At 34.8% G+C, this 23,470-nt stretch overlaps 1 protein-coding gene across 7 annotated transcripts in view; it reads left to right on the top strand.

Moving 5' to 3' along the window:
• The window catches only part of LOC124954217 (leucine-rich repeat-containing protein 24-like), a 152,841-nt gene that overhangs the window by 80,841 nt on the left and 48,530 nt on the right, over window positions 1-23,470 (top strand). The window contains exon 1 of one of the 7 annotated variants that reach the window (XM_047506784.1): window positions 2,142-2,473. The exons of 4 other annotated variants lie outside the window; for them this stretch is intronic. The gene's annotated coding sequence lies outside the window, so the exon portion shown is untranslated. Of the gene's footprint in view, window positions 1-2,141; window positions 2,474-12,875; window positions 12,893-21,947; window positions 21,979-23,470 lie in introns of those variants that run through there. 2 more of the 7 variants (XM_047506790.1, XM_047506786.1) reach the window with 2 other exon arrangements.

Genomic DNA, 23,470 nt, shown 5'->3' with positions numbered 1-23,470 from the left:
TCCACTATACTTTCTCTCTCTCTCTCTTTCTCATTTCCTCTATTTCTCTCTTTTTCTTTTTCGTATTGCTTAGAAGAGTACGAGTTTTAACGTCGATGGCCTCTCAACGATTTCCCAATACTTTTCCATCGTCCTCTCATTCATAGTACTCAATATCGTACAATTTTTCTCATCGTTCGTTTTTATTCGATAAAACATTAACAAGCTGTTTATTCATTCATAATTTCGTTCAATTTTATAATGTGAAAGAACAATAAATATCAATGATGATAAGTTAATGAAAATTATTATTAATGCTAAACAGATTCTATGTAATTATAATCAAATTCGGATGACTATATAATTGACTGTTAACATTCTACGTTGTCGTTTACTTTATCACGAGTTAAATTCATTCTCATGCAGTGCACGTAATGCTCTTTACGCTAATTCTAATAGTATTCGTCCTAAATGAATCTTATAATCGATTTAACTATCTATGAAATGCAATGGTAAATGTAAGTTAGTTAATGTAGAAACAGACGAAGGATATTTATCGAACTAAGGGCAAAATTATTCGAATCTCGTTAAAATAGAAAAGAGAAATTTAGACAAATATTTGCGTTAATGGAAAACGTACGATCGAATGGAATTTCCGGAGGTGGATACAATTTTGGTAGCACCATGTACGAGAAAAAACAAAGTGAGAGGAAGGGAAACGTGAAGAAGCGACGAAAGTCGACGGGACGTCGTCGTTAGTGTCGCACGAACGAGTTCCGATTCTCTTCGCGATTGCCCTCCTTTGTGCTGGTCGACACGTACGAACGAATTCAAGTTCCTCCTGTCGAAGGCCATTTTACCTATACCCATCGTTCTTCTCGTTCGAAAGGAATTCATAATCGATTCAATCACGTTCGCGTTCAAAATTTTTGAAAAAAGTTCCAAGGTCGAAACAAGGATCGATATTTTATTAAACGTATTTACTTCGATTCACAATGATGAAATGTAAATTATGTATTGATATTAAAGAAATAATTAATAATTACTCGTGTTTAAAGTAATTAACGAACTTAAAGAAAATCTGAATTCATCGGTCGAGAAATACGACAAACAAAGAACGAAGAAATGTAAAAGGGAATGGAAAGAACGCGATGAATCCGTACCGTCTTTTATCGTTTATCGATTCTTCCTCAAGAAGGATAGACGAAAAAGCGAAAAAAGAAAAAGAAAAAGGAAAGAGAGGAAGAGAGAAAATCCTCTTCTATTCTAGATAACTCTATGCACGCGAGTATTCTGACGAGTGTGCCAGGTCGGTGCGGTTTTCTCTCTGTCTCTCTCTCTCTCTCTCTCTCTCTCCTTCTTGGTCTTCGGTATGTATGCAGGCCATATTTGTCCGTGATAGAGGAGTTCCATAAGGCGACGGTAGAGTGAGAGGAAGGGGAAGAAGTGAAAGAGAAAGAGAGAGGGAGAGAGAAAGAGAGAGATTGGTGAGAGGAGGATGAGCCTTCATGGACGTGCGCCGGTTGGAGGGTGAAAGAGTAGTGAGGAGGAAGAAGAGGTAGAGGAGGTAGAGAGAGAGTAGTGGTTGTATGGAAGTAGAGAAGCAGAGCTGGCTTGGAGTTGGTCGTTGAGGGTTAGAGGATGATGCCATGGTCCCTGGATCGATCCTGGTTCGCTGTGCACCCCGCAATGCTGCAACCACCGAGCACGAGCTAACTACCCTTCGTAGAGACGTACGCCACCTCTTGGTTCTATCTTTCTCTTTCACCCCCTCCTCTTTCTCTCTCTCTCTCTCTCTCTCTCTCTCTCTCTTTCTCTTTCTCTTTCTATCTGTATACGTGTGCTTACGTGTGCTAGTAACACAGTATACAGTGACATAACGTGTCAGGCGTGTATGCCAACTCATGCATAGATATCAAGTGCACACATTATACTCGCTTCTTCTCTTTCTCAGTTTCATACACACACACACACACACACAGACACAAACACACAGTGCACCAACACGTACACACATCATAGATACATATAGGAATATCGTATATGTGTACGGGGAATTCGCATTCATATACTTTCCATACGCCGATATCACGTAAGAGGAAGTCCCTAGCAGAAAAGCAGGCACGAAAAGAGAGGGAGAAAGAGAAGGTTGATAGACTATCGTTTCTTACAGTCAGTTCACTCTCTCCTACTCTCCACTACCTATGAGAAATATATCCGCGTTGACTTCGATGCTTCAAAAATTTACAATTTTGATGCATGGCTTCTGTCGAGAATAATCATGGTGTCGTGCACCCAGCTGTTCCGCTTCTTCTACCATTCCCAACGATATCTCGTTTCCGCCCTTACCCTTACCATCTCCTCTTCTCCCTCATCTTTTTTCTTATATCATTTCCGACTCTCCGATTTCGGCCGAGTGGAAGATTCTATTCCGTGCTCGGAAGTGCTTTCGAGGAAGTTCGGTACCGGAGCTGAGCCGCAGATCATGGAAAAGGTGCAGATAGGGAAAGAGAGAGAGAAAGAGAGAGAGAGAGAGAGAGAGAGAGAGAGATGTATGTGTATATATATAGAAAAAAAAAAATTATATTTTCGAAGATGGTTAACGGAGATATACGAAGACGAATGCTGATATATACGGCCGATATATCGGCGTTTCACGTTCGCGGAAATTTCACTCCTTTTGAAGATCGTACGATGTGTCAGAAGAAAGGGATGTTCCTCGTTCTTCGTTCTTGCTATTCTGAATTTCCTTCACGTACATCAACGTCGTGTACGTGAAGAGGAAGAGAGAGAGAGAGAGAGAGAGAGAGAGAGAGAGAGAGAGAGAGAGAAAAGTCCTTTGAAGTATGTACGACGTATATGTATTTGAATATGGAAAGTCTCGAAAAAGAATATTTTCAATTCTCTAGACTATAAAGTTGCCTAATATGACATATAACAATTGTTAAGTCAATATTTTTTATATAACACGATTTAAATTAACAAATACAATCGTTCTCTTTTGCAAAGGAAAAAAAGAAAAAGAGAAATAAGAACGAGTGAATATTATTTTATGAATGATAGATTTAATAAAATATTTATTAATCTAAGGTTGAAAAAACGAATAACGAAGTTTAAATAATTTTCCAAATTGAAATATTTCCTACTGCACCTTATTATGAGAAGAAGAAAAATGATTTTTAGAAATGGTGATCGCGATAATATGGATTTTTTAGTGGTATTTCTCGAGTACGAAGTTAAATCCCATTTTATGCTCATTTATGAATGTAATGGAAATAACATGAAAGAAGAAAGAAAGAGACAGACAGAGAGAAAGATAACACGCTTTGCGTGAAAACTTACTTTTACCTTCTCGCCTAGGGCTGGCTAGAAATATCCTCCCTGTGCGGCCGTATCTGTATGAAGATAATTTTGAAGACACCTAGAACGGTGAGAAACAAAAGTTTTCCGAAACAGTGATAGTACCCTGGATAATAGTTAAAATCCTGGGAAAGCTCGATGGTTTACGCTACCGCATTTTAAAACTCACCCTTTAAAGCGGTCGTGCGAGAAACAGCAAAGCTTTTCCTCTTAAGCTTCCGATTACTTTGACTTTTTCTCAACGGAATGACCGTATTATATGTATCTACCTCTTACAATCTTTTTCAAGCGTACTCTTTTCAAATAACTAAGCTTGATATTTTAACCATAGAAAGATTTGTTTAACTATAGAAAGAATTTTCTTTATGAGATAATAATTTTCATATCCCTTTTCGTGTTTATTAGTTACGTATATATTTAATTGACACAGATACACAGGTATGTATATTATATTTTCATTGCACGTGAATCAATTGCTAATATATGATGATAATAATAATAATAATAATAATAATAATAATAATAATAATCTTTTTATTCCATTTGCAGTATATATAATCATACTCGTGAATATTATCGTTATTAATCTGTACTTAATACATATAATAATATACATAGGAGTATTGTGGAAAAGGTTAATCTGCAAAAGTAGGACATGTGTGCATACTTAATGCTTTTAAACCGAACGAAGAAATAAGAATAAGGTCATTGTAACTTTTCCACTAACGAGAAAAAGAAACAGAATGATGAGAATTGCTTGATATTAAGCGGCCACTAATTCCCCAAGAGACGATAACACTATTTCTCCGTTAACGGTCCTCTTGTCTTCTTACAACGGCCCATTCCTGAGATCCATATTGTCGGATAGTTATTTATTATTACGTCGGTCGAATACGTGATTGAAATTATTAACGATCGAACGTTTGCCGAGGTTGGAAACGTTATTCTTCAATACATAAAACTATAAAATATCGTCAATCTCGATCACTTTCGATCTTATTTTTCGTTAAAACGAGAAGCTTGCCAAGTGAAGCATATCGATCGATAAATTTACTTTATCGTTATTCGAACTCAACTGGGATTAATCGAGAGCCTAGGAAAATTCAAAAATTCAAGTCGTACGTACGTTGGAAAATCCATTGAATTAATCACGCGATTCCTCGTGTATCGATCCTGTATTATATCATGATAATTTTTGATACTCACCGGAGACCTTCGGTACTTTCTTTTCGAACCTTTTTCCCAATAAAATATCTCACGGATTTTCATAACGGGAGCTATAACTACAAAGCGCATATCATTAAGGGAGTTGCTACTTTCTTCGTTTCTCCATCGATTAACAAATGTATAACTTACATCGTTATTAAATTCTTCGATCAAGATAGAGATTTATAAATTTATAAACTTTTTCTTTCCTAAACTTTATTTCAAAACTCATTCGAATTCTTCATCGAAACATCTATTATTAATTAAACGTCACTGATGACAGGCTTTCCTTTCTCTCTTTTTCTTTCTTTTTTTTTCTTTTTTTCTTTTTAAAGAAACGAAAAGAATGGAAGGAAATAATTAATGAAAAGTAACTATTAAAAACTAATAGCAATCATTGTATCTAAATGGTCAGACGCAATTTTCCAACGATTTAACGTATCAGTCAAGTGTATCGAGTGGAGCAAAATCACTACTAATATCAGAGTTGGCATTTCGTGGATGAAAGGGCGGTGGAAAATGGAAAGGGAGTTAATGAAGAGTCGATCGATGCGAAATGACATCGACGTCCATTGGCCAAAATCAGTAGCCGTACAAGGACACAAGCATACCCCATGTTACGTTTTCCTATGAAAAGTGGGCGCGAATGTTCGAAGCTACGTGCCAAACGAGCTCACATGATGTTAAACGTAACGATAACGTTACCATCGGCAACACATTGCGAGATTAGACGCGTGTCGAGGGCCGACGTAAACGCTAACTGGCATTTCGAAGCTATCCGCTTGGAAAGTTTGTTTTGAAATTTATCGAACGTACCTGGATATGTATGTATGTATGTATGTATGTATGTATATACATTTGTATATACGTATCCTTATATATAGATACGATATGTGAAATGGCAAACATATTGGCGACATATTTAGAAGTTTAGTATATCAGAAATAGCAAGATATCGACATATTTTTCCTATTTCCATTCCTTAGATTTAACAAAAATTTATATCGTCGTTTATAAGTTACTTTGCATTTGCTTCCTTTCTTTCTCTTTCTCTTTCTCTTCTTTTTTATTTCTTTTCTTCATTTTCTTTCTTCTTTTTTTCCTGGAAAATGGGAGAATTATTCTTCTTTTTCTTTTATATTTTATGATAACAAATTTCTTATATTTTTATTACATAATGCAAAAAAAATACACACACACACAAATAGTAAGGCGTGTTATTTAAAACGATTAATTCAAGCTATTAAATTAGTATTTTAATCTTAGCAAGTTCAATTAGCGGTAAATATCGTTCTAAAGTTGAATGCATTTAGTTAGAAGGGTGACCTAAGCTTGTAAAGTAGAGGATGAAATCTCTTACAAGAACGGAATAATATACGATATCGTGCGATAATAAATTCCATTCGCGTGACGTTCCAACCACTGAAAATCCCCAGACGCATATATTCGACGTAAACATGGCGTACAACTAGGAAACTTGCTTTCAGCGACCGAATCGGAGATGTCATAGAAATTTTCATGAGCAATTTCGAAGAATGATTTTTCTTTTTTTTTGTTTTTTTTTTGTTTTTTTTTGTTTTTTTTTTGTTTTTTTTCAATCAACGAAAGGAACTACAGCCAAGGAAATTAATTTAAATTGTAATATATCAATTTTATTTGAGACGAATAAAATATGTAAATTTCTGATCTTAATGGATCTTTAAAATATCTTTTTTATCGTCTGTTATTTAAGAAGCGATTTACGAATATACTTTCACATTATTTTTATCTATTCTTTCTTTGTAATTTTGTTTTATCGGATATAGCTATCTACCATTACTATAGTATTTAACTCGATACGCGACGTTTAATCATCCTTCTCGTTCGAATGTTTTCTCGATCGGCAAAAGAACAGCAACGGAAGTACACACAGAATTCGGCTAAAGTCTCGTGATTTAATCGATACATCAATGAGTGGCACGATTTAAATCCTCTTTCACGACGACAAAAGATATTTACTTCCGATATCCTTTTTCATCATCTTCCATTCTCATTTCTTTTATCCCGCTTCCATTTTCCATATTATTAATGTATTTTAAAGAGGATCATTGAAATATCATTGATATCATTAAGATATTATTTTTGTATTCGTAAGACGTTTGTCGTAGTCATCGATTACAATGTAAAATGACCAAAGATTTTTTAATTATATCGAAACAAAGATTTGATCAAAAATTGATGGGTTTTAAATGAAACACTTTGTATATATATATTCGCGCGCGCGTGTGTGTGTGTGTATATGTATATATATATATATATGGTTCAAGTACTCGAATGGCATCACTGATGGGCTCGACTATATCGGATTACGTTGGATTTCGACGCGTTCGAATCGGGATTTTGTCGTATTCGGAGATACGACGGCCGAAAGTGACTTCATCCAATGAAAAGCGTAACGCGCTTGAGCGTATCGATGTCTAGAAAGAGATAGTCAGAGAGAAAGAGAGAGAGAGAGAGAAATCAGAATTTACCAATAAAACGTAGTTAGTATTTCGTTGAAAAGTATTCCTTTTAAGTTCGATTAGGAAGCCGGTTTCACGCGAAGCATGTTATCCAATTTCATCGAAAGATTAATTTCCACGGTCGGTGTTCGTTTGATCTCGACGAAAAAGCATGAAAGTAAGAGAATTTGAAAAATTATTTTCACAATGAGATTAAGCGACACGATCGCGCAGCTACGAGCTCGAAATTACGTCCGACGATGAAATAAAAAGTATCTTGGTGTATCTTCCGCTTTATTTCACTGGTCGTCTTCTATTCTTTTGTTCATTCTCACTCCTCTGCTTCTATCTTTTGCCTTTTTTCTCTCTCTCTCTCTCTCTCTCTCTCTGTCTTTCTCTCTCTTTCTCTTGTTTTCCGCCTCGAGCACGTTTTTTTTCCAGAAAAGCCGTGAACGCGAAGTGAGTTTCCATCTTGCAAAGTTATATCTCCCGGACAATGTTTCCGGAATATATTCGCGCCCATACAATTATACCGTACACAAGCGCGAACTTTGGGTTACGCGGAGACAAATAGACTTACTTGTCTCACAAATAGACTTACCGTTTCGTGAATAATGTTCACGCTTCGTGATGAAAACATCTGTATTGTTTCAAACGATTATATATATATATATATATATATATACATGTATATATATATCCTCTCATTGAATAAGATCAATTAAAATCACGCGTATTTTCTTTCCTCTTTTTTGTCTTTTTTCTCCTCCTCTCTTTTTCCCTCTTCTTTTTTCTTTTTCTCTTTTTTTTGTTGTCTTTTTTCTTTTATTTTCTCCAAAAAAGAAAGAAAATACGGGATAAAAAATCGGAGAAAGAAAGAGGGCATGTGTACTTTTTGAATGATACAAAGAGATTGATCCATTATTATGAATGAAAATGTTTCTTTGGGAATTACTTTTGTTTCTTCTTCAGAAACATTTGATTCGATACAATTATTATTGTACGATACAATTCAATCTCGTCGATTACCGTTTCGTATAGGTAACTGTCTCGATATAATAGCATTGAATCACGTTCGCAATAACTTTCCGACGAATATCCTGAGGTTGTAACATCGACGAATTACAACGTAGACTTCGGTAACATCATGATTGGAACATGTTCAACATGGTAACGAGGAAATTTCTATATAGTCAAATCTGTACGAGCAAGATATGATATCTCTTGAAAGAGAAGGCATTCGTAATACTGACAAATATAATGGATTAGAAGTTTCGATGCATTTGCCATTGGGATTTGTTGAAATCTCGGCGGTGTTCTAAGCGCTAAAGTCCACAATGTCGCTCTCGCATTCCATAGGTTTCATGGGTCGACTGTCAAACTCCGAAAGTTTCTCTTTCTGTATTCCTACATACAGTCGTGCGGTTTCCGACGTATCTATGAGCTCAAAGAACGTCATTACAATTGTTATGTTCAGCTTTTCACAAAATTATTATGGACACGTTCGTCCATATTCTTGTCGATTCTCGTCCAAGAACGTTTCGACGTTTTCAAAAACTGATTGTGTCGTTTGAAACACTAATGTGCTTCACGACCGGAAGAAAACAAATCGAACGAAAGAGGCTTTTCTCTATTCGAGTATTCTACCGGAGTTCCATAGTTATTATCAACTATTTTCTCCCTTTGGCTTCTCTATATAATTCAGAAACCTCTTCGTGCAAATAAAAATGATCGATCTACGTACTACAGGAATAATAATAATAATAATAATAATAATAATAACAACAATATTTATCTATTTTTACGTTTACAATTTTTTTCCTTTATGATCCATAAAATTCCTCTTCGATTATTTTTAATATTTAAACGTTTTTTTGTGTTTCTGTTCGTACAGAAATAAATATTTACAGAATTTCTCTGTGTAATGTAAAGGGAAATTTCAAGGGATGTTTTTTTTTTTTATTTTATTAGATTTAGTTACGCTATATTGTCACGAATCTCTTCATACATTTTGCAATTAATATTTATTTGAATTTTATATTTCTGGATAGACAGAGGGGATATACTTTATATATTGTGTATATCGTATATGGTATTATATCGTAGCGCGCATGCGTTTTAATTAAAAATTTCCTGTCCTCTGTGCCGAGAAATGAAATGCAAATCGTAAAGGTACCGTCGCGTCGTTTCTGACTTCAAAACTATACTCGTTTGTCTCCTTCTCTTTCTTCCTCCCTTTCTCTCCCTTCCTCATTTTTTCTCACTTTTATTACGCGTTTCATTTTAAATTACAGAGACTTCGTTCAATCTCTTTCTCTTCCTACATCATATCTCACATTTGCGTATCTCGGAGGTACTCCCTATTTCGTCGCATTATTACTGGATTTTCCTCGAATAAATGATAATACTATTTGTCAAATTCCTGTCTTTCGGGAATATTTAAATATTTTTATTATTCGAGAATGTCATATAGTGTATTCTTTACATTCCATTGTTTTCATTTTTTTGTTTTTTTATTTTTTTTTCCCTTACATATCATCAACGTTCAAAATAAATAATATTAAAAATTTGTCATAGAGAATTCAAGTGACTACAATTTTCGGTCATCCTATTATCCCAATAATCTATTATACGGAAACGTCGGACTCTAATCGAGCGTAAAAAAAAAACGACATTGATCGACGTTGGTAGGAAGGTCGATGGATCATTAGACACAGTCGCCCTTTTTCAGGTTCGTTGCATTATTCAACGTTTCGTCGAACGTCCAGTTTTTGATATCAGTCTATAAAGGGGAAATTCTCTTTCCTTCTATCTTTCTATTTCCCTCTTGTTTTTGCGTTTTCTCGGTTGGCTGACGACCGATTAAGGCCAGGTAGAAAGATATGTTCCGTCGTGAATACTCAACGTTGTTCGTGTATATACGACGAGAGAAAGTATTAGATACCAAAACAGGTACGATGATATGCATGAGAGAGAGAGAGAGAGAGAGAGAGAGAGAGAGAGAGAGGAGGGGGAGGGGGAGAAAGGGGCTGAAGAGAAAGAGGGTGAATTTTCTGGTCATGATGAAACTGAGAGAGATAGAAAGAATGGGTTATATATCGAGGGACAAAAGTATACACACATACACACACATGCGCGCGCACGTATATGTATATACATATATATATATATATATATATAGATAGGAATAAAAACAGAGAGGCTGCCATTATCGAGTGATTGATGGGCCGTTGGGTGAAGTTACAAAAAAAAAAAAAAAAAACAAAAAAAACAAAAACAAAAAAAAACAAAACGAAAACAAAAACAGAAAAAGAGAAAAAACGAAAAGCACAAAAAAGCATCAGAAGTGCTGCCTGGCAGGCACTCGATGTGTACGCCAGCGGTAACCCACCGTTAAAGTAAATACCTATTGTTGACTCTCGCTGAGGGATCGTTTCGCGGAACATTTTTCAACTCGAATACTTTTTTTTCTCGGTGCGCGTCTTGCGTGCGCGCTCACGCGCTGGTCCTCGATATAAAAGGGTGAAAAGTCATGGAAAGCAACAGAGATGGAGAGAGATAAAGAGAGAGAGAGAGAGAGAGAGTTTAGCTTTGTCGCGTTCGGCTTTGCAAGTTTTTCATCTCGGACTTTTTCTTCCTTTCGTTTATTTCTCTTCTCTTTTCTACTTTATTTTTCTCCCCTATTCTTTTTGTAGAGATTAATTGCGCTTTGTCGAGCGACGAGCGAAAACTTCTCGTTCACGGATTTTCACGTAACGTTATTTTCTCAGTTTAATCATTCGATCGAACAAGAGAAAAGTAACTACAAGTGATCGTTCCTTTATGCCTATTTTTTTTTAAGAATATTTCTCAACAAATTCGAAAATTTATTGAAATAATATTATTTCAATCGATTATTTCACGTTATAAGTAGGACTTTACAAATACGTAAACCTCGAATTGTTCGATGATATTTCAAATAAATGATCTATCGCGAAAGCATAAATCGTAATTCTTAATAATATATAGATCGTGAAAATTGATATTTGAACCTGACATGCTGTGGGATTTTATCTTTAAAGAAACTAATAGATTTCATGCTACGATCAATTTTCCCTACTATATCGTTTGAAAAGTTTCTCTCTCCAATTCTCATAATGCGAGAAATGACGGATATCCGAGGACGTTTCTCTTTCGACATCTAACAAGAGATGGGAGAGAGAAAAAGTGACATTTCGTCGATCCGTTCGATCCATCATTTTTCTCTAGTCGCAATTTTTCTTTCGAAAAAATAATTTTCTGTTTTGTAATTCCGCGGATTTGAAAATATTTGAGGAAAAGTTTTGACGTCAAATAAATCAAATTGTATGAACGTTTATCTATCCTGGAACTATTTATATCGAATTTCTAAAGCTACATAAACGATGATAAGTCATTGTACGATAAAAGCTTCTTTATTCGATTATAATTTTTGTCGTTCAATTCGTTTACGTGTAAATACAAAGTTCACGTTTAACTAGCTTAACTCTTGGATTATAGCTTGTAAATTTCGTGGTTTACTTGGCTCGATCGTCTAGAAACTTCTTTCGCCGGTCTGGTCGTTACGATAGAGAAAAAGGGATAAAGAAAAAGGAGAAAAGGAAGGAAAAAAAAAAAAGAAAATAGAAAAGACGATAAGGAAGGTTCTAACGAAGTTGCCAGACTTTTTCGACAGTGACGACAAGTAGAGGGACGTGGAAAGTCCTTAAACTGCCAGTCACAGCTTTCGAAGCTCGTTTTATGAAATACCGTTTCGCTTAGCGTAATTAAAATTCGACGTTACGAAATATGAGAGAGGAGAAGAGGTAAGAAAGGATCTATGGTGCACTGTGGATTAAACTCTTTCCTTTATCATACCGCCGAGTTTTCTAATCGCTATACGTCTCTCTTTCATTTTATTCGTTTCCTTTCTACCGTCTTTATCTTCTTCTTCTTTCAACTTTTCTTTCCTTTACATTCACGTTTAGTCGCGCGTTCTATTTTACTGAAAGAGAAGCAATAATCTGTTAAAAGAGACACACAGACAGAGAAAGAGAGAGAGAGAGAGAGAGAGAGAGAGAGAAAGAAAGAAAGAGGGAAAAAGAATACCAGTTCATGTCATAATTCTTTATGTCTTTTTCTTTCTCTTTTTCTTTCCCTTTCTATTATCACCAAGATATCAAGTCCAAGAGTTAAATAAGCTTTCCCAATGTGATCAAATAAAAATTATTAAAAAATTATTAATGACATTCAATTTTCAGTATCATTTATTAATCTTTCATCTCTTTAATAAGATTACATTCTTATTTTTATCATGCTTTCTTAAGGAGAAGGTTATATTTATGTATCTTAGAATAGCGTTATATCGAGCTTTGTTCATGAAATATAAATAAAAGAGAAAAGGACGTAGGGAGGGAGTCAAAGTCGTGGGGATAGGTTAAACTCGAGTCGAGACACACGGAACAGTTGTAAATAAATACTCGTTGGAGATAGATGCTCGAGTAAGATTCGCTCGTTTCTATTTCTTAATAATTCATGTCTTTGCATAGTAATAATATTTCAATATTTATTATATATATATATATGGTTTATCTACATATTATAACTATATCTATCAATTATGTATAAATGTTATATTGTTTAAACGTTTTATAGGTTTAATAATATCTATTGTAAACTTACGTAGTTACATTACTCTTAATACATACTCCTAATTCATTTCGTGATACTCGATATTGTATTTCCTTGTGAAACCTGCTTTTAACAGACCTTCGTAGGACTTCTTTGTGGTTTACTTCTTATCTGACCATCAACACCAGTGGTAATACTATATGTGATATACCTTCACCAAGAATACGTTTTACTTTAAGGTAGGTGTTTACGTTTTTCTTTTTTTTTTCTTTTTTTTTCTTTTTTTTTCTTTTTCTTCGTGAACGTCTCGACTACAAATTCGATAAAGGTGTCCGATGAAGAAACTCTTATAGTATAAAATGTGACGTCAGATATGAAGGCCCTCCCATGGGTTCTTCCTTCATGCTCGAAAATTTGCATATTTGAGAAATCTTATACCTACTTAACGTTCTTACTTATCAATGATTCTTCTCTCTTTATTACTTATGTTATGTAAAATATTCAATGATACTTTATTTCGATGTAATTCGATGAGAGAAATCTTATCTCTAGAAAAATTCAATTTTCTGATTTAATTTGAAAGAGATTGGAAATCTTTCTGACTCTTTCTGAGATTTAAAACGTAATTCAATTTTGTACTTTAATGTTTACAAAGTTTTTAAAAACATTGCATATTAATACGGATGATCATTGAAAGAAAAGTAATTTGGATGATTGTTCAAATATCAGCTTTTCTTTTTTTTTTTTTTTTTTTCAATACTTTATCCACGAAACTTGATAACAATATTATTGAAATGTAATAAATATAATCCATTAATTGTATCGTTATTAAATATTCATTTTTACGAGAATTAACATATATATTTGTTAACGTTTTGTTTAATTTACATTTATTTTTAATACCAATGCGTATCACTTTTGTCATTTTGTCATTTGAATAAATGTTGATATCGAAAAGTAAAAATAATTAATTTCTTTTCATTTATTCATCAATTTCTAATGAATCGAACGTTACGAAAAATTTTTACGCATTAATATATTTTATTTATAATAATATAGGAAAAAGTATAGTAGGATTGGTAGAATCTGTCGAAACAGAAAGCAAAGAGAAAAAAAAAGAAATACAAATAAATAAAAAGAAACAACAACAAAAAATTGAGGAGGGCATCGTATAACTCGTTACGTCGAGGCGATAGGATTTCACGATTTTCGCGTAATATGAAAAATAAATGGTCCAACGACTCGTAAATCCACGTTGAATTTTGCTCGCTGCCCGTTGTGATTTACGTTCTTTTTCGAACGCGAAGTCATTCGCGTTTTATGGTAGGATCGCACTATCGCTTATTTACTTTTCCAGACAAGGACAGATAGATGGAGAGATAGATAGATAGATAGAGAAAGAGAGAGAGAGAGGGTGGGGGAGAGAAAAAAGAGAGCGAAGCATATTAAAAAGTATTATTCCATTAAATTCACAATTTTTGTTGTATACAAAAAAAAAGGAAAAAAAAAATATATAAATGAATAGCACAGGAAGAGGAAATGTTTCCTATTTTTCTTTTTTTTTTTTTTATCGTGTATTCAACTGTGAGTAACATTTTCCTTGTGTTTTTCCTTCTTCATCTACGACTTTTCTCGACATTAATTAATAGTTTACTTGAAGAATTAATCACTGTCCGTTGAAGAGTTAGATCGTTTTTCTTCAACAATTCTCTCTTTCTCTCTCTCTCTCTCTCTCTCTTTTTTCAAATCTTTTTCTCATCTCTAGCTTATTCTTTCCTTCTTTACTTCCTTGTATCAACGACCACTTTTGCGGATTCATCGGTATAATTAATGACAAGTTAATACCTTATTCTCTTTATTGTTCTCTCATTCTCTTTCTCCTTCTCTATGTCTGTCTGTCTTTCTATTTATTTCTTTTTTATTTTCTTTCTTCCTTTCTTTCTCTCCTTGGAAATATCTCATTCTTTGCGAAACATTTATAAATATTTGTACGTGACGTTGGAAAAATGTGTTCTTAACAAGAACAGTCCGTGTCTTTTGTATAACATTTGATTATATACAGGTTGACCCAGTTTAAATTTACAGATGGATATATCCCAGGTACGTGAAATTAAAGAAATTTAACATGTGAAAAGCAACAGAAGGCCGGTCTCTTTTCCTTGACGCTTCAATGTTTGCCTCTGCAATATCTCCTTTGATTATAATGAGTATTCAATTTTTTTTAATAATATATATATATATTATTAATGTTTATAGATTGATATGCATCGTTTAATCATTGTACTAATATTTTTCTATTCTTGTTAATTAAATATATTACTGCATACTTGTTAATGAATATTGCTACGTAGTTTAACGAACTGATCTGTTCATCTTCTTTCTCTCTCTCTCTTTCTCTCTCTCTCTCTCTCTCTCTCTCTGTCTCTTTCTTTCTTTTTTTCTTCTTGTTTCTTAAACGGAGACATATTGCGAAAGGACGAAATGGAAGGTCGTATTCATTACTTCTAGCTCGTTTCTTTCTTTTTTTTTTCTTCTTCTTCTTCGTTACCTTCTTCTTCTCGCAAAGACACAAATCTCGACGAGGTAGAACTTTGTCTCTCTCTCTCTCTCTCTCTCTCTCTCTCTCTCTCTCATACACATTCAGTACTTTTTTTCATCCCTCTCTTTCTCTCTTTCCCAATTTTTCCTTCTCTTTTTCTAGTAATTCATGGCGCCTTTTTTAGTTTTCTACAGAATAGCGAAAAAAAAAGAAATATCGAGGTCGGCCGCGCGCACCACTTTACCTCTTCGCGAGATGAGTACCGGCATGGTCGATCTCTCTTCTTTTCGTGGTTCACGTAAAAAGCGCCTGCTAGGCAAGGGAAGATAGAGGGGTAGAGTGGGATAAGGTAGGGTAAGGTAGGCTGTGCGCTTCGCTTGATAAACCTAAGGAAAAGTATTTGAAGATTCATCGTCGTCGTCGTCGTCGTCGTCGTCATTGTCATCATCATCACGGCGAATGCCTACAGGGATCGACTCACTGAATGAGAAAGTTGAAAAATCTTGACCGACAAACGAAAGGAGTTGGAGGAAGAAAAGTAAAAGAGATTGAGAGGGAACCCGAACTAACTCTGAGAATGGAAATCGATACTTAAATTGAAACGTTCGGCTATTCGAAATTTGTTCATCCTCGATTTAATTAGATAACAAATTATTTTTTTATAGATTAATTTTGCATTGCAATAATTTTCTTGAAGTTATTTACCAATGCGCACACGCAGAAATAAATTATATGCATTGAATTATATATACCGATGAGAGTTATTCAAATTTCCACGATTTTTTTCAAACCTTAATATTAATCCATGATATTTTATCCATTTGAATTTATTAACTTACTGTGGTAGCGATTAATTAAAAATTTTCTTTCAAGTTTTAATTATATTCCGTTGATCGATTTTCCACCGGAATTTTGTTACGTGTTATAAAAATTAACGAAGCTGAGTAAGATAAAACAGACTTCATAGATTATCTACGTGTAATTAATCCTTTTTTATCAAGAAATTTCATGATATACCTCTTCTCCGCTAGCGATCAATAAGGATTCATGTCGTCGACAACTCGTCCAATTAAATCGTTGACAATGACGACGCCTTGGGTGGCCTCGTTATCAGGCAAGCTCGAAGGCATGTATCGATCTCGTGTACAGGTAAAACAGAGACAGAGACAGAGACAGAGAGAGAGAGAGAGAGAGAGAGAGAGAGAGAGAGAGATCTTTCTTTTGTTCATTAAAATAAACAAGTAAAGGAAGAAAAGAAAAAAAATAAGAAAAGTAAAGCATCTTCGTGACGATATTGAAAGATGGTTGAAAACATTCGAAGATGTGATTATCGAGACACTTGTGAGAATTGGCAATGGTTAGGATAAGACGAGCAAGGATAAAGCTATATAATGGAGAGTCGACGAGGTTCGGAAAAGATAAAGAAAGAAAGGAAATAGGTACGCGAGGTCGACGTAATTATTTTTTTTAAATCCTTTAGTATGGTCGCCGCGATTAAGTTCAAACTACGAGGAGTTTTGAAAAGAGAAAAGGCAAGTAGTAAAAAGAGAAGGGAAGATTCGTTGGGGGTAAAACAAAGGAGACTCGTTTTAGATTTTTATTTCTAGGGATTCAGAAAGAGAGAGAGAGAGCGAGAGAGCAAGAAGAAAAGAGAAAGAGTGGCGTTGTTATCAGGTGACACCAGAGACGAAAGGGTGGAGAGGGTTGAGAGAGGATAGAGTAACCGTTTGGATCAGTGGCTGAAGCGTACCGTCAAGAGAGTTTGGGGACATGGTGGAGGATAAAGAGCGGGACAGAAAGAGAGAGGGAGAGAGAGGGAGAGGGAATGAGAGGTATAGGAGAGACACGAGGGTGACTCTATCGCGAATGCACGCATGAGTTGCTCCCGGTCGGATGCATGTGCAAGCCGGGAAACTTCATTAAAATCTCCCTGAATCCCACAACGCTTTTTTACCGGCGACCACAGCCGTAAATTCGAGCGAGCGTATCTGCTGGGACATTGTTAATTGCGAAAGAAGGATAGGCGTAAGCCGTGAATAGGACGAGGGACGTTTATTGTGATTGGTAGAAGAAGAACGCAATCCTCTCGTTCGAATTCTCGTTAACGAGAAGTCAAAAAGCAAAATGGAAATTTTCTGTCGAAAGGAAACGTTGCTTTGACCAATCGGATATAAAGTTTTCCTGGTGGTGCTCGTCTCAAGTTTTTCACGTTTGGTAAGAGCGTTTGATGATGAAAAAAAAAAAAAAAAAAAAGAAAAAAAAAGAAAAAAGAAAAAGAAAAATATTACGGTCAAAGTAAGTACAGAAATCAAAAGAGAAACAACATTATCTATGGGTTTTCTTATTTTCTTTGTCCTTTTGTTTTTCTCTTTTCTTTTCCTCTTTCTCTTTCGCTTTTCTTTTCGATATGAGTTCGATAGGGCAAACGAGACAGATCCTTAATCCCACTCTGAAAATGCATCAAATGCACAGGATTAATCTTCGACCTTTTACCACTAGGATAGTACGTACGCAACCTCCTATGTAACCTTCGGCTTTACCGATAATTGAATTTTTTATTAATCCTAGAATTCGATTTTACTCTCGTCGATCGGAAACAATCCCCCTTTCGTGCATAGTCCTCGCGCGCTAACCATTTTAATCCGAGCTTTATATAGTTCCATCTCTCTCTTCCGTTTCACTGATATCGACGACTTATTTCTCTCTCTCTCTCTTTCTCTCTCTCTCTCTCTCTCTCTCTCTCTCTCTCTCTCTCTCTCTCTCTCTCTCTCTCTTGCTCTTTTTCTTCTTTCGTTGAGGTTCACGAACGAAATATACTGGGAGTAGCAGGGTTTGGAATTCGCGTCTCGTTGCAATGCTGGAATACTACACGTAAATCGTAGTCGAACGAGCATGTTTATTTGGCAGGGGTAGTAACAAAAAGCTGCTTTTTTCAATGGAATGCGGTATGGGTTCGCTTGGTAGGAGAGAGCGAGAAGAGAAGCCGGAGAAAATGAGAGGGAAAGGGAAAAAAAAAGCGATAGAAAGAGGTTTCGGATGGCGATGGAGGAAGAGGTGAGGTAGCGGGAGGCAGGAGAGACGAGTAGAGGGATGGTGGCGGTGTTGGTTGTGATAGTGATAGTAGTAGTAGTAGTAGTAGTAACGCTGGTTGAAAATGGTCGAGCTAGGTAGGATGAGTCTATCGTCGTCGCAGAAACTCGCACGAGTTGCCTTCGAGTTGGATCCATACAAGCGTATCTATCCACGACGAGCTTTATTAGGAGAGACGTTTCGTTCTCTCTGTCTCTCCTTTCTCTATTTTCGTTCTCTTTTTTGTTCCCGTATACATATGTTCTCTCGTTTCTTTCGTATCCATTTTCTTCTTTTCTTTTTTCTTTCTTTATTCTTTTTTTTTTCTCTTTTTCTTTTTTGCTCCTGTTTTTCCATTAGACCGGGTACACACGGAATCGAAGATAATGTGTCGACACGCTATGAGAAATGAAACATTTTTCTGTGATTAGGATACACGTAAGACAATAGTAAGTAAGAGGTGGGAGAAAGGGGGAGGGGGAAGGGTTCGTTTGGTATCTTCTTTTCTTTTCTTTTTCTTTTTTTTTTCTTTTTTTTCTCCTTTCTTTCTTTCTTCTTCTTCTTCCTTTTTTTCTTTATTTTTTTTCTTTTTTTTTTTTTTTTATTTTTTCCTTCTCATTGTCGATAATTCGTCGCCAACAAGAACAAAATTGTCCGTGTATAAAAATCTGGAAGGAAGCGGAAAAATTGCGTTAATTGGACGTTGTAGACGAACAATAGAGAGAAAGGAAAATGAGCCGCTTTCGTTGGATCGTTAGTTCCTTCTTATAATTAATATTATATCGAAGAAGTCGCGTTGTTAATTGTGTCTCTCTCTCTCTCTCTCTCTCTCTCTCTCTATCACCCCCATTCTTTCTCTCTTATTTATTCATTCTTTGAACCGACATAATACATTAATAAATTTTTAATATTCTCGACGAGTCATTACGAGATGCTATTTGTTAGAAAAAATATATATATATATATATATATATTTATAAAAAAGTAAATAAGTCCAAACATATGTAAAATATGTATTCGTATATAAAATAGAGAGAATACGATGTATATTTCAACCTCGTTTCGTATAATCATCGTGGAAAAAGCAAGGGATCCTTTGAAAAAGATTTTTTTTCAAGTCCACCTCTTGAAGAATACATCACACACGTACACATACACACATACATACACGCACGTACAAAGGAAGGAAATAAATAATAATAATAATAATAATAATAATAATAATAATAAAAACAAAAGAAAAAGAAAGAAAGAAAGAAAGAAAAAAGAAACATCGTTCACCATTTCGTCGTACTTTCCTGTTAAAATCATCTCGTGGCACGAAAGTGGAGAGGAGATTCTCTCGAGTTTCCACGAAACACAAGCTCTTTCCGCATATCTTCTTCGCGAATGGAATGTAAAAAGGATGGTAGAAGGGTTGCTCTCGATAAAAGTTTTAGAACGTGACCGCGGGGCACCGAATAAAAAGGGACGAGCGAATAGTACTTACGTATCTATATAGATGGTGTATGTGTACGTAGAAAGAAAAAGAGAAAAAGAGAATAAAAAAAGGGAAAAAAAGAAAAAGAACGAATGGTCCAGTGCAGCATCCATACGATGCCTAGACATCGTGCTAGCCGAACGATAAAGCACGGCTAGCGTAAATCATTTGAGTCTGCACTATCGTTACTCTTGCAGCTTTTCGAAGGACAGGAAACGTATCTAACTCGAGTGGCTTACAGGCGACATGCATTCCCGATTACCCCAGAGGCTAAAAGTTCGTGGCACCGAGGTCGAAGGGACATCAAATTCCATAGGCGATTCATTTTCCTCGTCGCATGCAACACACGCACACGCGCACACACACACGCATACTTTCTCTCTTTCTCTCTCTTTCTCTCTCTCTCTCTCTCTCTCTCTTTCCATCTCTTTGTCTCTATTTATCTCTCTCCTTCTCTTTCAATATTGCCTTTCATCGGTTCTCAAATCGTGCTAGTATTTTCCATTAAACGGTCCGTTGTTGTGTACGTTCAAGCAAAACTATTTTCCATGGATATTTTCGTAGGACGTTATTAAAACCACCATAATCGTGCGATCCTTATATCTCCGAAATATAAGAGGACACTTTGTCGTACCGACAAAACTATTTCGATGACACGAAATACGCTTTGCAAGTGCTACATTGATCTATATTTGTTACAGATTACTAGTTGAGCGTGTTATTTAACCACTTTGTAATCGGTTCATCCTATTTCCCCTATCGTCTATAGTCATAACACTTTTTGTAAAAACACAAAAAGAAACAAAGGTTTTCTGTTTTTATGAAATACATTGTGTTCGATATATATATATATATATATATATATATATATATATATATATATATATATATATATATGTAATTCGTCCGGATGAAAAAAGATTCGTTCGTTGAAAATGAGTAAACTCATCGTATAAATAGAAAAATATTTTTAAAACTGGCTGATCGCGATCGCATATGTACATATAACTTTTATCAGAAAAATAAAAATTAATGGCGACATTGATTTAATATTTGTATTCACGTATATAAAGTTAAAATTGTAGTTGAGGGTTTATTTGCCGCGAACGTATATTGCAAAATTATTATGCTCGAATTGAAAATGCACAACAAGCCGTGACAAACGAGCTCTCCTATTCACTTTTCTCTTGTATCTCACGTCGTCTTTTTCTTTTAGTCTCTCAACATGAAGAATGAGAAAGATGGATAGCTGAAAGGATGAGAGAGAAAAAGAGAGAGAGAGAGAGAGAGAGAGAGAAGGAAGTGAAGAAAAAAGAAAAGAAAAGGGAGAAATAGAAAAGATGTTCGAGAAGTGTAAACGAATCGTGACAGTGCATTACGCACGTTCCTTCCTTTTTTCTTTCTTTTTTTTTTTCATTATCTTTTCTTTCTTCTACTTTATTTTCTTCGATATTTTACAAATCGAGATCAAAAATTTCAATTGAATATTCGCTTTGATGATTGGAACATTTGACCTATTTATAACTTTTACTTGTTGGATAACCGCATGTTGAAAATTTATTTACGAACGAGCATGAGCCATGTTTGTAGATAGGTAGATATTAAATTTGAAAAACGAAGGTTCATGGAAAATATTTGAGGTCTCTGTTTCCAGAGAACTGAAATGGCACGATGAATATTTCCTATTGTTTGAAATCAACGATCGTTTTAATTTTTTCTCTCTACGATCGTATGAATATTTTATCGACGAGGAAAGAAAGTAAATAAAATACGACCTTTCTTTGTTTCTTACTCACGGGACACATATGTAAATACTAAGATGTTAATAAAAAGAGGAAGAAGAAAAAAAAATCTATTTTATATTACTATTTTAAACGAAAATAAATGGGTAACGATCTATTAACAATTCATTGATCAATCGTGAATGAATTTATTGAGATAAAAAAGAAAAAAAAAGAAGGAAGAAAAAAAGGACAAAAAATAAAAAAAAGGACAAAAAATACACACGGACAAATAGAAAAAATATGACGATAAAGGTAACTCGTTGTAAGCTCATCGATCATCGAAACACACGTCAATACTATTGGAGAATGTTGTTGAAAAAGTTCAATGTACGTAGCTTTCAATACATATCGAAAAATATCGACTCGTGGAATTTGCAGTTACATTCAGGATAGAAAAGAATTTCTCTTGAGATTTCACATGAGCTTACTAAAAAGAGACATCTATAGACATATGTATATCTACTTATATATATTTCAAAATACTTTTATTATAATCTAGTATTCCTTTATATTCTTATAATGCATGAAATACATTTCAATTATTCAATATTTTACTATTTTTAAGATATTCGTAAAATTGTTAAAAATTACAGAAATCAATCACATTGAGTTATATTTCTCGATAAGAGCCCATTCTTTCATAGAAAGAAAAGAAAAAAGACAAGAGCAACGACAGCAACAGGACAGCTTTCATATTAGTAGTAGTGGCAGAAGTAGTAGTAGTAGTAGTAGTAGTAATAGTAGGAGTAATAGTGTAGTAAGAGGAGGAGGAGTAATAGTGTAGTAGTAGTAGTAGTAAGAGAGAGCTCACGACTTGAATACGAGCCATTGGTTCGCATCGTGACGGTCGCTGTAAAGCACGTTGTGTGTTCTCGGTCGCGTTCGACCTTTTGTTTTTCACACATTAGCCAACGCGTTCTTCTCCTAAACATACACACCAACTTTTCCAACTACACGTAGAGAGAGAGAGAGAGAGAGAGAGAGAGAGAGAGAGAGAGAGTTAGCTTAGCAGCTATCCAGTCTGCTAGCTAGGAAAACGGTAGCACAGCATGTCGCCCTAGAATAATCGGAGGAGCATTAAAAGAGAGCTTTCTATTATGGTTAACCGTACCTTCAGAATCCAAGCCATTGAATATAAGCTCCTCCTCATCTTTCTCAATACATATATGTGAAAGGACGAAGCATCTTGTTCGATCAAAGAGAGTGACACATTTTTCACCTCTTTTATTTCTTTTGATTCTATCGTTCGTCTTTTATCAGAACGTAAAGGCAAATAAATGGGTGGCAATTTTTTTTTTTTTTCTTTCCTTTCTTTATTTCTTTCCCCGAGTAATTCTATAGACGACACAGAATGTATTAAGAAAGTTATTTAATTAATCTGCAGCTTTTTCTTCCCTTCAGCTGAAATAGAAAACATTTTATTTATTTATATAATGCTTATATGAAATACTTGTTTGCTACGTAGCTCCATAAATATTTGTAGTAGTTGATTAAAATGAAAGATTTTATATGGGAGAAAAGAGAAATAACGTGATGGAAAGTCTTTCGAGTAATTCTTTCGAAATCTTTTGTATTTTTACGATCAAAGAAACAGAAAAAAAGAAACATGTGATAAACATCTTTACAATTTTTAATTTTCTTTAATGATGGAACTTCTAATTGCTGCTATAATGAATGGACGGAATATAGAATTTTGAATGTAACTTTTATACAGATCGTCCGAATTTATGATAAAAATGATCTCGAGTACGTCGTTAATTTAAAAAAGTTTTGTTTGAGTTATCGATTAGTCGTTAGTATCGATAGAGAACGTAAAAGTTTAGCAGCTTGTTGGACTTTTCTTTTCGATTATTTTGTGTTTGTGAAATGAACGAGTATGTGGATGTAACTGAGCATGCGTATAATAAATATTAAAACTCTCGCTATTCAAACGTTTATAACTCTC

The sequence above is a fragment of the Vespa velutina genome, chromosome 14, assembly GCF_912470025.1.
Source record: "Vespa velutina chromosome 14, iVesVel2.1, whole genome shotgun sequence".
NCBI classification, from domain to species: Eukaryota; Metazoa; Arthropoda; class Insecta; order Hymenoptera; family Vespidae; genus Vespa; species Vespa velutina.
This window is presented reverse-complemented; position numbering and strand designations above follow the sequence as displayed.